Here is a 15481-nt window from a genome sequence, read left to right on the forward strand (position 1 = left end):
TGCCAGATTCAACTTGACAGGCATCTGACAGAACTCTGATGGTCGTATCTGCAGCAAATCTATAAGTGTATGGCCACCTTAACTCTGCAAGGCTTGAGTGACTAGGCTACCGTACTTCGTAAAGCTACAAATGTATGAAAAGTGTGGTTTGAACATCCGATGTACTAGTGGACACACCTAGGTCCATCAGTGGAAGCTGGCCCGGTCCGCCCATGATGCCAAGTGAGGCGATTACCTCAGGCGGCAGAAGTCTGGGGGCAGCACAAGGCAGAAAAAGGAAGTGAAGAGTGCCTGGCCAACCTATATTGGGGGCATCTGTACCTAGCCACCAACACTGGGGGCACCTATAACTGGCTACCTACCTATACTAAGGATGTCTTTTTTTTGGGGGGGCTCACCGCAGCTATAACGTGCGGTGCAAATTGTCCGGTGCTGAGCGATCATTCCAATTCAGGGGGGGCATCCTCACAAGTCTATAATCGCCACTGAGTGGATACTGGTTAATCCGCTGGTATGTGTTTTATGTGTTTCTAACTTTCTGTGTGTGAAAGTAGGAGTAATCCATGCAAATGCCTTCACTAATGCGATTTAAACCTCAGACTCCAGATCTACCAGACAACCATGCTTCCTGTGCCAGAATGTGAGCAGAAACTACTAATGAGCAAAGCCGATAATTGCGTTGCCTTTTCTAGCCAATCAGATGGCACCTTCTAAGTTGCCCTGGAGAGCAGTGGTGGGAGAGCCCGCCTCCCCTCCGGCCCGGCCTGTAGTTGTCCTCTCTGTAAAACACAAGGTCTGATTTTCTGTTTACTTGCAATTTTTTCCAATGAGAGTCATTTGGAGCTAAAAATGGATTTTTATGCATGAATGCGAGGCACTGAATAGCTTACTCAGTGAATACTTTCCGGCAATTAATTCCTCTCTGTTTAGCAGGACCATTTCCCCGCTGCAGCTTTACTGCTCACTCTGATCTCTGGCCGGGCCTAATACCCATCATTACACTGTTTATATTGGCCAGGTCCGGAGACAAAACTTTACCTGAGTATCCCAGGCACTTGTGGACTCTCCTGCTGTGCATGAAAACACAGAAATAAAAAGTAAGTTTCTCCCAGAGTAAAATGTGCTATACATTACTTTTCTCCTGTGTTGCGGTCACTTATCGTCAGTAATATAATTCTAACAAAACTAACAGGTTTTGGACTAGCCCATCTCCTCATGGGGGATTCTCAGGGTTTTCTTTTCTTTTTAAAAGCACTTAGTGAATGGCAGTTGCTCAGTGCAACTGCTAGCATAGTGTGCGAACAGATAGGGGGAGGCAGCCTGAATCTTTGTAACAATCCTTTCCAGGAAGTGCTTTTGTAAAGAATAAAGGAAATACTGAGAATCTCCCATGAAGAGATGGACTAGTCAAAAACCTGTTAGTTCCATCCGTTTTCTACTACCTACACTAAGTGACAGCAACATTGGGAAAAGTAATTTATGGCTCCTTTTACTCTGGAAGAAACCTCTTATTTGTATGTGGTTAGATGTAGTTTAAATTTTACAATTTTTGTGATGGTGGTCCTTTAATGAACTCCGCATGCGCAGAACAGTCGGCTACAGGAGTGAAATCAGGGGTGCATGCGCAGCAGTCTGCTACTCGGCCAATTCGCAGACTTTATGGGGCTCATAGCAGCACAGTGGAGTGTACCGGACATTGGGAGAAGCAGACTACAGGGGGTGGGAGGTAGCCCCAGGTAAGTATTAATCCTTTTGATACGATTGTCTCTGGTACACTTTAACCACTTAAGGACCAGGCTCCTTTTCCCTGATCTGTGCTGTGTGGGCTCTCCAGGGGGATGTCCTGCTGGGGGGGGTCTGATCGCCGCCTGCTACATGTGTTTAGCGGGGGGCTTCTCAAAGCCCCCCTCCGCAGCGATATCCTGCGCTCCCTCTCCTTCCCTCCCTCTCCTGTCCGCTATGGGCGTCACAGGATGGATATCCGTCCTGCGCCGCCTCTAATAGGCTTCAGCCTATCAGACTGCGGCTATCCCCGGCCAATCAGAGGCTGGGGATCGCCGATCTCCTTTACTGCGCAGCAGCGATGTATTTATGTAAACAGCGGGGATTTCTTCCCCGCATGTTTACATTACGCCTGCAAGCCGCGATAGGAGGCTCGCAGGCTGTTCATGGAGACGCACTCCGTGAACTGACATGGAACGTTTCCATGGTAACACCACTTCGACCTGCCGATGCCTATCCGGCGTTAGGCAGTCGTTAAGTGGTTAATCTTTAGGCTTTCTCACAGAAATAGTACTGTATTTCTTGCCATGTGATGGGTGGGATTTTTGCAAAGGCCCCAAAGGCCCGGGTCTTGGGCACAGCTGGCCAACGGGCGGCTGGACATTGAAGAAGGGTTGCTGCATATGGAAGAGGAGGCTGCAAATTGAAAAAGGAAGCAACACAAGGAAAAGGGATGCTGCTGCTCAAGTTATTTATGAAAGCGAGAGGCTGCTATAGTATACACAAATGCTACACATGGAAGAGGGGGCTGCACATGGAATGGGGGTGGGCACTGCTGCTCATGAAAAGGGTGCAACAAGAAAGTTGGCCTAGGGGCAGAGCAGGATTATCCACTAGGCAACCTAGGCAGATGCTTGGGGCACAGTGGGCATGAAGAGGCCCACCTCCTCTGACCTCTCTCCACTTCAGCTTACCAAAAGTACCACAAGGGTGCCCCAAATATACTACCTGGCTTATGGCACCATTACATCTTACTCCATCTCTGCCTAGGGGCACTGAAATGATAAATCAACTACCTGATGACCCGGCATTGCTCGGGTTTATATTTAGCTGGTGTTGGCTCCGCCCACTTTTTCTAACCCTAACACACAATTACTCAATGACTACGTTTGTGAGCTTTGCGGCCTTTGGCATCGATAATTATGCATTGAAATGAAACAAATCTGATTGGCTGTGGCTCCACCCCATTTTCTGAATTTGAACCCTAAACATCCAATGACCAACTGTACCAGGTTTGAGGCTTGTGCCATTAACCGTGCAAGAATGGCAGCAATGAAATATTCCCCTTGAAAATCAATAGGTGAATTTTGATTGGCTTTTGTAGTCTCCACCCAATTTTCTGAATATTAATCTGTCTCATAGTGACCAACTGAGCAAAGTTTGAGAACCCTGCCATTAACAGTGTAGGAATGGCTACAGTTTACATTTTCCCAGGGAAATTTGAATTTGTCTCCACCCACTTTTTGGTTAAAGGGATAAAACATTTCCTAGATATTGTTCCAGATAATGTACTATGTGTGTGCCAAATTTCATTCAAATCCGTTCAGCCATTGTTGCGTGATTGAGTAACAAACACCCAAACTTTCACACGTATAATATTAGTAAGATCTTTGGCCTTGTGGCCAGGCTGAGAGCCAATAGCCAGTTATTAGATATTGTTTTCAGTCTGTTCTGAACTTGTTATAGATCTATGAATACACATTCCATCTGAGGGACCGTGAGTGGTGTTGGTGTCTCTGTGTTATCTGTAAATATGCCTTTGCTATGTAAATGTGTTATGCGATATGCTCTGCAGTGGCCTGTGACATCAGCCTGTCTAATTGGCTATGACATTACACAGCTTTCTTCATGTAATTGCTGATATGATGAACAGTATTATCATTGTCAGTTTAGTGCCAGCGAAGTTGCCAGGAGTCAATTGAAGATCAGAATGATTAAAAAAACCTTAACTAGATATGTAAAATTGCCTATTAGGTGGAAAAGGTTGCAAGGTGTTTTTTTTTTTTTTTCCCCTTGGGTCATATTGGAATATAGGGAGGATTGCGGAAAAGTTAGCGAGTTGACAGTAGTTTTGTTCAGCGCCCGTGAACAGTATTGATTAAGGTAGTGGTTCTCAGACTTTACCTGGTGAGGGCACCCTTGCCAATTTTAGCATTTTTCAAAGCACCCCCTGCACAGGAGGCTAAAGATGGCAAATTCATCACCTGTCAGCGGCTCCCGAGCACCAGCCAGATGCTTGCTAGCACTCGGGGCACAGGTACTGGACAGGCGGCCACTGCTGTGCTTACATGCAACATGTCAACTGCGCCCCCAGTATAGGTAGCCAGATGTTCCCCAATATTGAGTAGGTAGTCCCACTCAGTATAGGTAGCCAGATGTGCCCCACAGTAATGAGTCTGGCAACTCCCAGTATTGGTAGCCAGATGTGCCCCACAGTAATGAGTAGGTCGTCCCACTCAGTATTGGTAGCCAGATGTGCCCCCTGTATTGAGTAGGGCTACTCCCAGTATTGGTAGCCAGATGTGCCCCCAGTATTGAGTAGGGCACCCCCAAGAATAGGTAGCCAGATGTGCTCCCAGTATTGAGTAGGGCACCTCCCACCCCCAGTATAGCCAGATGCACATATTTATTAATGCACCTCAGTATTAAGCAGATATACAGTAGCAGTAAATATATGTGAACCCTATGGAATTATATGGATTTCTGCACAAATTGGTCATAAAATGTGATCTGATCTTCATCTAAGTCACAACAATAGACAATCGGTCTGCTTAAACTAATACCACACAAATAATTCAATGTTTCCATGTTTTTATTGAACGCACCATGTAAACATTCACAGTGCTGGTGGAAAAAGTATGTGAACCCTTGGATTTAATAACTGGTTGAACCTCCTTTGGCAGCAATAACTTCAAGCACACGTTTCCTGTAGTTGCACATTAGACCTGCACAATGGTCAGGAGTAATTCTTGACCGTTCCTCTTTACAGAACTGTTTCAGTAATATTCTTGGGATGTCTGGTGTAAAATCGCTTTGGGAAAAAATAATAATATAAATTTGCAAAGGTGCAAAAGTAAAGAGTTTAAAATCACCCTGAGTGACAGCGCACACACACACACACGCACACACACTGAGGTAGAGCTGCACTTTAAAGAGAAACCGTGACCAAGAATTGAACTTCATCCTAATCAGTAGCTGATACCCCCTTTCCCATGAGAAATCTATTCCATTTCACAAACTGGGGGGCGCTGTATGACTGATATTGTGGTGAAACCCCTCCCACAAGAAACTCTGAGGACCACGGTCCTGGCAGTTTTCTGTCTGTGAACCCTGTTGCATTGTGGGAAATGGCTGTTTACAGCGGTTTCCAACTGCCAAAAAATCATGCAGCAGCTACATCACTTGCCAGCAGTAAAAATGTCACCATGTGATAAATGTCAGAATGTAAAGCAGGGATTTAAAAGATTTTAAAATGGGCAAACACTGACTAAATCATTTATGCATAATTATTGTAAAAATGAAGCACTTTTTTTTTTTTTTTTTTAACATTTTCACTGGAGTTCCTCTTTAAGCAGTCAGAGGTCATGTGACGCCAGTGCCTGCGATGTGTGAGATACACGGGGTGACTGCCGCTCAGAGGCAGCGTGGCATCTGCAGTATGCTTAATAACCGTATACGGGCAAACAGTAAGCAGCTGTGCGGTGTTTGGCTCACGGTAATTAAGAGGGCCTTGGCAGGAGGCCAGGGAGTGACAGTGACGAGCTGGCTGGCGGGCGGACCCCTCCCACAAGTTGTTCCTCCTCACTTCTGTACGGGGCCTGATCAATGTGACTAATGGAATTAAACGCTTAACGCGCGCACACGCACCAATGTGTACCTCTAATCACCCCGCACTATGAAATATGCATGTCTCTATTAACATATGAATGGGCTTACACTCCTGAGTGTAACTTCCCTCCAGGCCTTACCACTTGTGTCCCCGGATCTTTCAGTTGCTAGTTATCTGGGCTAAAAATAAGACCAGTACCTTCTGTCATCGCATTTCAAGCCTTTGTATTAACCCTTTAGCATCCATTTTATTTAGAGGCTTGCAAGTACTTCAGGCCAAATCATTTTAGTACATTTTTTTTGTTACATTTCCCTGCTTGTAATTAGTACTGCTGTAATGTGTATTTATGGCCACTTGGCACTAGGGGGCTGTGTGAGATATCTGAGGACTTTTTTGTTTTCAGTTTCTATACTTTCTGCTAGTAGAGAGAGATCAAAGCATTCCAAAACTGTACAGCGCAAGGAGTTCTGCCGACTGAAGTCAAAAGCAGAGCACTTATCTGGAATGGGATAACTCTATTGATGCTGCAACTGAGTTAGTAGCACACAGAGGATCCAGATTAGAGCTAGCCATAACTGTACAAGATTTGTAATAGGTTATGCGTTAGATTTAAAGGACTCATGAAGTGTGAGGGATGAGGCGGCTGCCATACTTATTTCCTTTTATACCGGTGTCCTGGCAGCCATGCTGATCTTTCTGGCATCAGTATTGTCTGTCACACACCTGTAATGCTGGGTACACACAATGCGTTTTTCCGCTCAAATTCCTGCTCAATGCTCTTATCTTTTCTTATAAGTTTCCATTCACTTCTATGAGAAATTGAGCGGTAAAACAATCAAAAGTAAGATTGGACATGACTGAAATTATTAATCAAATGCATCTATCGACTGAAAAGACGCAACGTGTGTATCTAGCATAACAAGCATGTGACTAACCTTGTCAGATTGTTTTCAGAAACCTCTGATCTGCATGCTTGTTCAAGGTGCCTGGCAGAGGACCAACTGGACAGCCAGGCAACTGGTATTGTTTAAAGGGGAACTGAAGTAAGAGGTATACGGAGGCTGCCATATATATTTCCTTTTAATCAATACCAGTTGCCCTGCTGATCCTCTGCCTCTAATACTATTAGCCATAGACCCAGAACAAGCATGCAGCAGATCAGGTGTTTCTGACTTTAAAGTCAGATCTGACAAGACTAGCTGCATGCTTGTTTCTGGTGTTATTCAGATTCTACTGCAGAGAAATAGACCAGCAGGGGGCCAGGCAACTGGTATTGATTAAAGGGAAATTAATATGGCAGCCTCCGTATACCTCTTACTTCAGTTCCCCTTTAATCACGCAGTGGCCGCCCTTAGAGTGTTTTTTTGTAAAATTTGTTTTGTGGGCAGCATCCAGAGGCGTGACTACAAATCATTGGGGTCCTCAGTGTTCACTCCATTTCCTTTGCCCCCCACAGTCTGAGGGCCGATCTTGCTATGGTCATAAAACTAGTGTGGCCATCATACGCTTCACAGTCATAAGTGTAGCCACAAAAACACCCAATCTGGAGAATGGCCTCCTTTATTGAAGGAAGGGAAAGTTAGTAGGTGGGCCGCCTTGCAGCTCTGGCCCCCCCTGCAATTGAAGGGGCTCCTCCCCTGTAGATACGCCCATGCCAGCATCATTCAATTAGTGCTGGGGAGTGCTTCCTGAGGAAAACGATGGCGCTAGTCTAGTTGAACAGAGTAACCAAGCAGCTCGGGGTGACCCAAAGCCCTAGAAATGTATAGGGGGATAAAAGAGGCCGAAAAGCCCTCCTACGAACAAGCAATGCTCTGTGAAATTTGCCTTCTTAAAACAGAAGGAAACTTGCAATAATTCAGCTATAAGTGAGCGGTCGTAGTTACCCACAATGCACCACTACTGAATATGCAAATTGTCTCTTTTCGCCCCTATAAGCCAGACAGTGGTGCTCCCTGCTCATGTTCACTAATATGTAAGAAATGGGGGACCCACTAACGGTACTATTGCACACCAGGCGCCTCCCCGCGGCATTCCGCTTCTTGGGCTTTGGGCATGGCAACTTTACTAAACCTATTGGGCTGGTGGCATGGATCGTGTTTCCTGCTGAGTCACCCATTTATTACAAATTGGTTGATGTGGCCTAAGTGGCGATGAGCAGGAAGCAGTCATGGGTCCCGCTGAACCAGACTGGTGCCAAAATTTGCACTGAGGCCCACGGTCTCTATCCACCCCACTCCCCTACAGTCTGCATACTACATGTATGCATTGTACTGAATGCAAGCACTGGCATAAGAGCTGTTTAGCACTACACATCATAATGCTGCGTTTCCCAATCGCATGAAAATCGGAAAATGCAAGGAAATGAGCAAAAATCATGAAAATCACAGGAACTGTTATAGTAGTGGGATGCCATTTTACCTGATTGCTAAATTCTGCATGCTGCATTTTTTTCCCCCGTTTTCCTAGCCTCTAGTGAAAATTGCAACAAAAGCTCATTGAAAGGGCATTACTTAACCCCCTGGGCGATACTCCCGAGCTGAGCTCGGGGTATGTCATGCAGGAGAATTTCTCAGGCCCTGGTGGGCCGATTTGCATAATTTTTTTTTGTTACACGCAGCTAGCACTTTGCCAATCAGTGCCAGGCAGCACTGAGGGGTGGATCGGGACTTCCTCCGACGTCATCGTGAGCGTCGCCATGGCGACGGGGGAAGCCAAGCAGGAGATCCCGTTCTGAACGGGATCTCCTGCTTGCGGTGATCGCCGGAGGCAATTGGAGGGGGTGGGGGGATGCCGCTGCACAGCGGCTATCATGTAGCTAGCGCTAGGCTAGCTACATGATTAAACAAAAAAAAAACAATGGCAATGGAATTGTATCGCCCAGAGGGTTAAAGAGGAACAACATATAGTAGAATGCAGGTATTCAGGCTACCCACATTTACGTTAAATATCCTGGTCATCAGAAACTCTTCCTATAGCTATATATTGCTTTATATTGGTATGTAGCCCTGCCTTCCCACTGAGGCTTAGCCTAGGCCAGTGATCGCTAACCTCGGCACTCCAGCTGTGACAAAACTACAAATCCCATCATGCCTCTGCCTCCCCGAGTTATGCTTAGAGTTGTCAGAGTATTGCAGTGCCTCATGGGACTTGTAGTTCCACCACAGCTGGAGTGCCAAGGTTAGTCATCACTGGCCTAGGCTGTGTATTATTCAGAATTCTCTAACAACCCCCCCCCCCCAAGCATTCTGGGAGATCAGAACTTTTTCACTGGCTTTAGAATTCTCAGTAAATATTCCGAAGAATTCCCCAGGCAGAACTACCGTTAAGATGATGCCGCCAGTGATCAATTTCAAAAAGTAAATGAGAGGGGAAACGTTTACAATGGGCAAACACTGACACATTTTTAAGTTTATATTGTAAGAAAATAAGCAATTGTATTTGTTATTTTGACTACAGGTCCTCTTTAACCAATTAGCAACTTGAGATATGTGCACTGCTTTTGACTTCTTTAGTTGGCAGAAATCTGTGCTGTATGTTCTTGGAATGCTTTGATCTCTCTACTGAGCAGAAAATGGAGAAAATGAAAGCAGAAGTCCTCTGTTGTTGTCGTCTCACACTGCCCCCTAGTGACAAGTGGCCATACATACACATTACAGCAGTACTAACTAGAAGCAGGGAAATGTACCAAATAAGAAATAAAAATAAAGTGCTAAAATTGGCCTTTAGCACTTGCAAGCCTCTAAATAAATTGGCTGCTAAAGGATTAAAAACAGCCAGTTACTGTGTGGATGTAACCACAGCCATTGACCTGTATTTGGCTGCGGCCTTCAGCATAGCTCAAAGGGAGGGATGTTGTAATATTTTTATGGTCATGAATAGGTTTGTAATTGTTGAAATGACAGGTCAGCTTCGGAGCCCGCTCAGCAGATTTCCAGCTCCGCCCTGAACTCTTGTCAGCTCCCTTATTATCATGAAACAGCTGCGCATTTTAATAATAGCCGGTTAGGAACACTCAGATCGGGGACTCATAAAGCTGATTAGCTGGTGCCAAATGCTAACGATGACATTCTAATTGAAAGAATAAGCATAAAGTTAGCAGCCAGCGCAGCGTGGAAGTGCCAATAAGTGAGGCGTCTCCTCAGCGCGACTCTGGTTACTGTAACTGGCCTGCGGGTAATGCGTCCCCCAAGACTCGGGCCTGGCCTGGGAGGAAGGCCAAAGCCTCCATTTTACCTCAGACATCCATTACTAAGACCTGTCAGCTGTGATACCAGCGCCGGGTCCGGGCACACATATCTAAAACCAGATGTCCTCGGAGTCTGAGGTAGCAGCTCTGTATGGAGTCTGAGGTAGCGGCTCTGTACAATCCTCCTCCTCCTCTTGTGTCCTACCTGATCACACACCTCCATTACTGTGCACCCATGCTATGCATCTGAGTGAACCTAACTTGCCTAATCTCCATGCTCCCATCCAGTGACTGACTAAGCATTACCTTATACTCATGGGGCTTGATTCACAAAGCGGTGCTAACTGTTAGCACGCCTGTGAAAACCCCCTTAGCACGTCTAAACGAGTTTTCGTGCGTAAAACTTTATGCGCGCAAAACTTTATGCGTGCAAAACTTTATGCGCGTAAAACTTTACGCGCGCACTGCACAGAGAGCAGGGCGCTCCGCGCGAAGTGTCCATTAAAGCCTATGGGACTTAGTGCGCATAAGACTGTGATTGAGAAATCTGGTGCTAACCTACTTAGCACCCTGGTTAGCACGTCTAAAGACTTTAGACGTGCTAAGTAGGTTAGCACCGCTTTGTGAATCAAGCCCATACTGTGCTGCGTGATCATTTTTTTTTTCTTGTATTCCTGTATTGTCATATTGCTGTATGTCACCCGTAAATATTGTCTGTAACCTAAACTAATGAATAGCCCTGCATAATATGTTGGCGCTTTATAAATACAATTAATAATAATAATAATAATAATAATAATAATAATAATAATAATAATAATAATAATATATTTTCCCAGTAAAATTTGTTTTTGGCTCTGCCCACTTTTTTGTAACCTTGACACACAGTCACTCAATGACCAAGTTTGTGAGCTTTGGGGTCCTTGACATCAATAATTTGCATTCTCCCAGTAAAATGAAACAAATCTGATTGGCCGTGGCTCTGCCCCCTTTTCTGAATTTGAACCCCAGTGGTCCAATGACCAACTGTACCAGATTTGAGGCTTGTGCCATTAACAGTGCAAGAATGGCAGCAATTTCAATATTCCCCTTAAAAAACAGGTGAATTTTAATTTAGCTTTTTTAGGCTCAACCCAATCGCCTGGCGACAGCTCTGACTGGCGACGGTTCGTGGCGCGCACCTCATACACAGGGGGACCTGTCGCCGCAACGTGCGTGTGCCACGTGTTTGTGGCGACAGTTGTGTCCCGTGTGTATGGGCCATTAGAATGGCTGCAGTTTACATTTTCCCATTAAAAATGAATGGCTAAAATTTGATTGGCTGTTTTATGCTCCGCCCACTTTTCCTGGAACTTCAGTCACCAAGTGACCAACTGTGCCAAGTGTGGGAACTCTGGCTTGGTTAGTGTGAAAATGGCAGCCTTTTACATTTTTTTCCATTGACATGAATGGGTGAAATCTGATTTGCTGTTTGTAGCTCTGCCCACGTGTGCAGGGGGGACGCGAGACCCCCAGAACATATCATCCCAGGTAGTAAGGGATCTGTATACCAAGTTTCGTTCAAATCGGTCAAGCCGTTTTCGAGTGATCGCGCACACACGAGATTTTATATATAGATTTAGTCAGTGTTTGCCCATTTGTAAAAACTTTACTCTCTCTGATTTACATTCTGAAATTTATCACAGGTGGAGATTTTTTTTTTTTTTTCTTCCTGCCATATGCAGCTGTGAGGTATGATTGTTTGAGAGTTCTGTTCAAAGAAGGAGATATTGCTTGCTTGGCAGTAGGAAACCGCTTTTGTTTCCCACAATGCAACGAGGTTCACAGACCGGAAACTGTCAGCGCTATGGTCATGACCTCACACTGCGGCAGGGGTTTAACCTTCCACTTAAGTCTATCTGGACGGATGTATCCTTCCAGATAGACTGCACTGCTGTGCCGGGCGCACTCTTTCGCCGCCTTCCGCTAGCCCCGAGATCAATTGATCTAAGTACCCGGCAGAAAAACCGACGGCCTCTTATCAGAGGCCATGGTATTTCTGTACACAAAAAAAAGTTTCCCGTCGTCCTAATGCTTCTTGGAAGTGAGAGCGTTCGCTTCCAGGACTTTTTGACTGTGGCCATCTTGTGGCCAAATGGTAAAACTACACCCACATGCATTTTTTTATTAAACACCTCATATTACATTTAAAATTAACTGTTTACCTGCCACACCAAAAATTACCCAAATAACATTTTTAATCAAAAAATAAAAAAAGTACAATTAAAACACAAAACAAAACATAAATAGTTACCTAAGGGGCTGAACTTTTTGAATATGCATGTCAAGAGTATATATTACTATAATTTTTTTAAATTATAAGCTTGTAAATAGTGATGGACGCAAATTGAAAAAATGCACCTTTATTTCCAAATAAAATATCGGCTCCATAAATTGTGATAGGGACATAATTTAAATGGTGTAATAACCGGGACAAATGGGCAAATAAAATACATGGGTTTCAATTACATTAGCTTGTATTCATTTCAAACTATAATGGCCAAAAACTGAGAAATAATGAATTTTTTCCATTTCTTTCTTAATCTTCCTGTTAAAATGGATTTAGAATAAAATAATTCTTAGCAAAATGTATCGCCTAAATGGTGGCGCAAAAAACAAGATCTAGAATAGATCATTTCAGTATGAGAAGTAGTGATAAAGTTAAGGTGGCCATACACTGGTCGATGTGCCATTAGATCGACCAGCTGACAGATCCCTATCTGATAGAATCTGATCAGATAGGGATCGTATGGCTGCCTTTACTGCAAACAGATTGTGAATCGATTTCAGCCTGAAACCGATCACAATCTGTTCAGCTGCTCCTGCCGCCTGTCCCCCCCCCCCCCCCCCCCCCGTATACATTACCTGAGGCTGGCTCCCGGGCGTCTTCTCCGCACTGCACCGCACCGCTGTTCTTGCTCCATCCCGGCGCTTCCTGTGTTACTCCGTGACTAGGAAGTTCAAATAGAGCGCCCTCTATTTCAACTTCCTGGTCACCGGAGTGACACAGGAAGTATAAGCGTACACTGGGACATGCGGAAATGCGGTGCAGCGAGGAGAAGAGGACCCCGGAGCCAGCTTCAGGTAATGTATACATGCTCGGATCGGGCCCGAATCGTACGCCGCAAGCGACGCGCTCCTACCGCCGAGCGATCGAGGGTAATTTCCCGCACGGCGCGATCGACGGACCGATCCGATTTCGGGAGGGAATCGGATCGGCGGGTGCGTTTAGCGCAAGCGATTGGCAGCAGATTCGATCCCAGGATCGGATCTGCTGTCGAAACGGCCGTGAATCGAGCCAGTGTATGGCCTGCTTTATTGGCGAATGAATGGGAGGTGAAGGTTGCTCCGATGCATAAGGTGAAACACTGTAGGCTGAAGTGGTTAATATCAGCCTGCAGACCTCACGATGATCTAATTGGTAAAAGGTAAAGATTTCTCATGGGAGAAGGGGTATCGGTTACTGATTGGAGTGCAGTTCAAGTCCTGCTACTACTAATCCTACGTCACCCACATTAATTTAGAGCAGAGATTGGATCCAGTGATTGCTGATTTTCAGTAACCATTTGGGGATTAGTTTGTTTTTGGGTAGGCGATCTATTACTAAACTTTTAGACTGCTTTCACAGTAAGACTAACTCACAGCAATGAAAACTAAATGGGCTGTTCACAGTGCCCACGTTGCATTACATTGTAACACAGCACGTTTAAACAAAGTGCTGCATGCTGTACGTTATACGCGGCTAAGCCACGTTAGACTGTTTGCACATGCTCAGTAATGTTGGAGGAGGAGGTCTCCTCTCCTCCTCCTTGGCCAGCCACATGGCTAATTAATATTCACTGCAAGGTGTGACGTGCAGTGTTTACTTCCTGGAGCGGCCGCTCTGTGCGGCGATTGGCTAGTGGGACCACTTGATGCAGCACGCGTCCAAAAGTACGCATCATGGCATCACGGACGCATGAAGAGCCGCATAACGCGGCTCAATCTGACGTCCAACTTCAACCCCACTATGCGTTGCGTTAGGTGCGCGTTATGCGACCTTAATGTGGCATCTAACTTAGTCTTAGTGGGAAAGAAGCCTTAAGGTGGCCATATATCTAGCGATGATGGGCATATTCGACCAAGAGACAAATCTCTCTCTAATCAAATTTAGATAAGAGCTAGATCTGTTGGCTGCCCATACACTGCAGACCGGTTCCTGATAGATTTTAGCATGTCACACGCCATGCCGGCAGCGTGTATAGGTCTAATGGAAGAACAGCAGATTCAGAAGACAGATGGGCGCCGCAACACAGGCCAGGTAATGTATAAATGCGCACATATATGTACATTTATACACTAGGGGGAATATCAAGGGTTTTGTTGTGTTTGTCGCTTGTCCCAATATTGCTCACTGTTACTGCCGCACATCCGACCAACCATGACGGCCTGACATATTGCAGGATGCCCGCTCAACATGCTTAGCCTTAAAGAGAAACCGTGATCAAGAATTGAACTTCATCCCAATCAGTAGCTGATACCCCCTTTCCCATTAGAAATATCTTCCTTTTCACAAACGGATCATTAGGGGGCGCTGTATGGATGATATTGTGGTGAAACCCCTCCCACAGGAAACTGTGAGGACCATGGTCCTGGCAGTTTCCTGTCTGTGAACCTCATTGCATTGTGGGAAATAGCTGTTTACAGCTGTTTCCAACTGCTAACAAAGCAAGTAGCATCTCCTTCCAGTAACATCACCTGCCAAGCAGTAAAAATGTCACTATGTGATGTCAGAATGTATATCACGGATTTTAAAGATTTTACAATGGGCAAACACTGACTAAATCATTTATACATAATTATTATAAAAATGAAGCACTTTTATATTGCATTATTTTCACTGGAGTTCCTCTTTAAAATGGTTGCTTTGTAGATCGGCATGCACTTGGCGGCCCCAATGATTATGATTTTTTTTTATCAGATTCGATAATTATTGAATCGGATGGTCGATTGGCCACCAAGTCGATAGATGTATGGCCACCTTTTATGTGTTGGGAGCTGCTACTGGTCGCCACACTGAGAGGAAGCCACCCACACTCCTGGAGAACACACAGCCTGTAACAGAATTTATGTTGCGGTTGTAGCTGCTTCTTGTGCCGGCTCTCTGGTTCGGTAATATGGCACAGCAGTTATATTGTACCCAGTTTCCCAGGTTACAAGTTTCTCCATAAAATATTGAAGCTATTTTGATGATGTCATTGTCTCGCAGGATCGGGAGGTGGCTGCATCATCCAGCCAATGTTTGCATTTGTTTTGCCTTTTGGGAAGAACTTATTGCTTGCTGATCGGTGCCAGGATAAACACGACATTGCGGAGAAATCGGCCAGAATACGGTTGGGTCATGCTTCTCAAATGTTCGCCAGAAGGGCTCCTCCCTTTCCTCTGAGATTTAAAGTGGACCTGAACTCAGACCACCTCTCTGCTCCAAAAGATAAGCAACAGCATAATGACCTTTAAAGAAAAACACTTCTTAGTTACAGCTGATATTAATCTGCAGTGTGTCTTCTCCCTGCTTTCATGGAAGCAGACCTATTGTTAACATCCTGTATTTACCAGTTAGCTCTCTGCCCTGGCATGAGCTAACACAGATGAAAAGATCAAAT

At 45.1% G+C, this 15481-nt stretch overlaps 1 protein-coding gene and 1 long non-coding RNA gene across 4 annotated transcripts in view; one reads left to right on the top strand and one right to left on the bottom strand.

The window, feature by feature from the left end:
- The window catches only part of LOC137518115 (uncharacterized), a 215036-nt gene that overhangs the window by 159103 nt on the left and 40452 nt on the right, over positions 1-15481 (bottom strand). The window lies entirely within an intron of this gene.
- CDK14 (cyclin dependent kinase 14) overlaps positions 1-15481 on the top strand; it is a 579759-nt gene that overhangs the window by 72592 nt on the left and 491686 nt on the right. The window contains exon 1 of one of the 3 annotated variants that reach the window (XM_068235466.1): positions 771-793. The exons of the other annotated variants lie outside the window; for them this stretch is intronic. The gene's annotated coding sequence lies outside the window, so the exon portion shown is untranslated. Of the gene's footprint in view, positions 1-770; positions 794-15481 lie in introns of those variants that run through there. 3 annotated transcript variants of the gene reach the window in all.

The sequence above is a fragment of the Hyperolius riggenbachi genome, chromosome 5 (genome assembly GCF_040937935.1).
Source record: "Hyperolius riggenbachi isolate aHypRig1 chromosome 5, aHypRig1.pri, whole genome shotgun sequence".
In the NCBI taxonomy this organism is placed as follows: Eukaryota; Metazoa; Chordata; class Amphibia; order Anura; family Hyperoliidae; genus Hyperolius; species Hyperolius riggenbachi.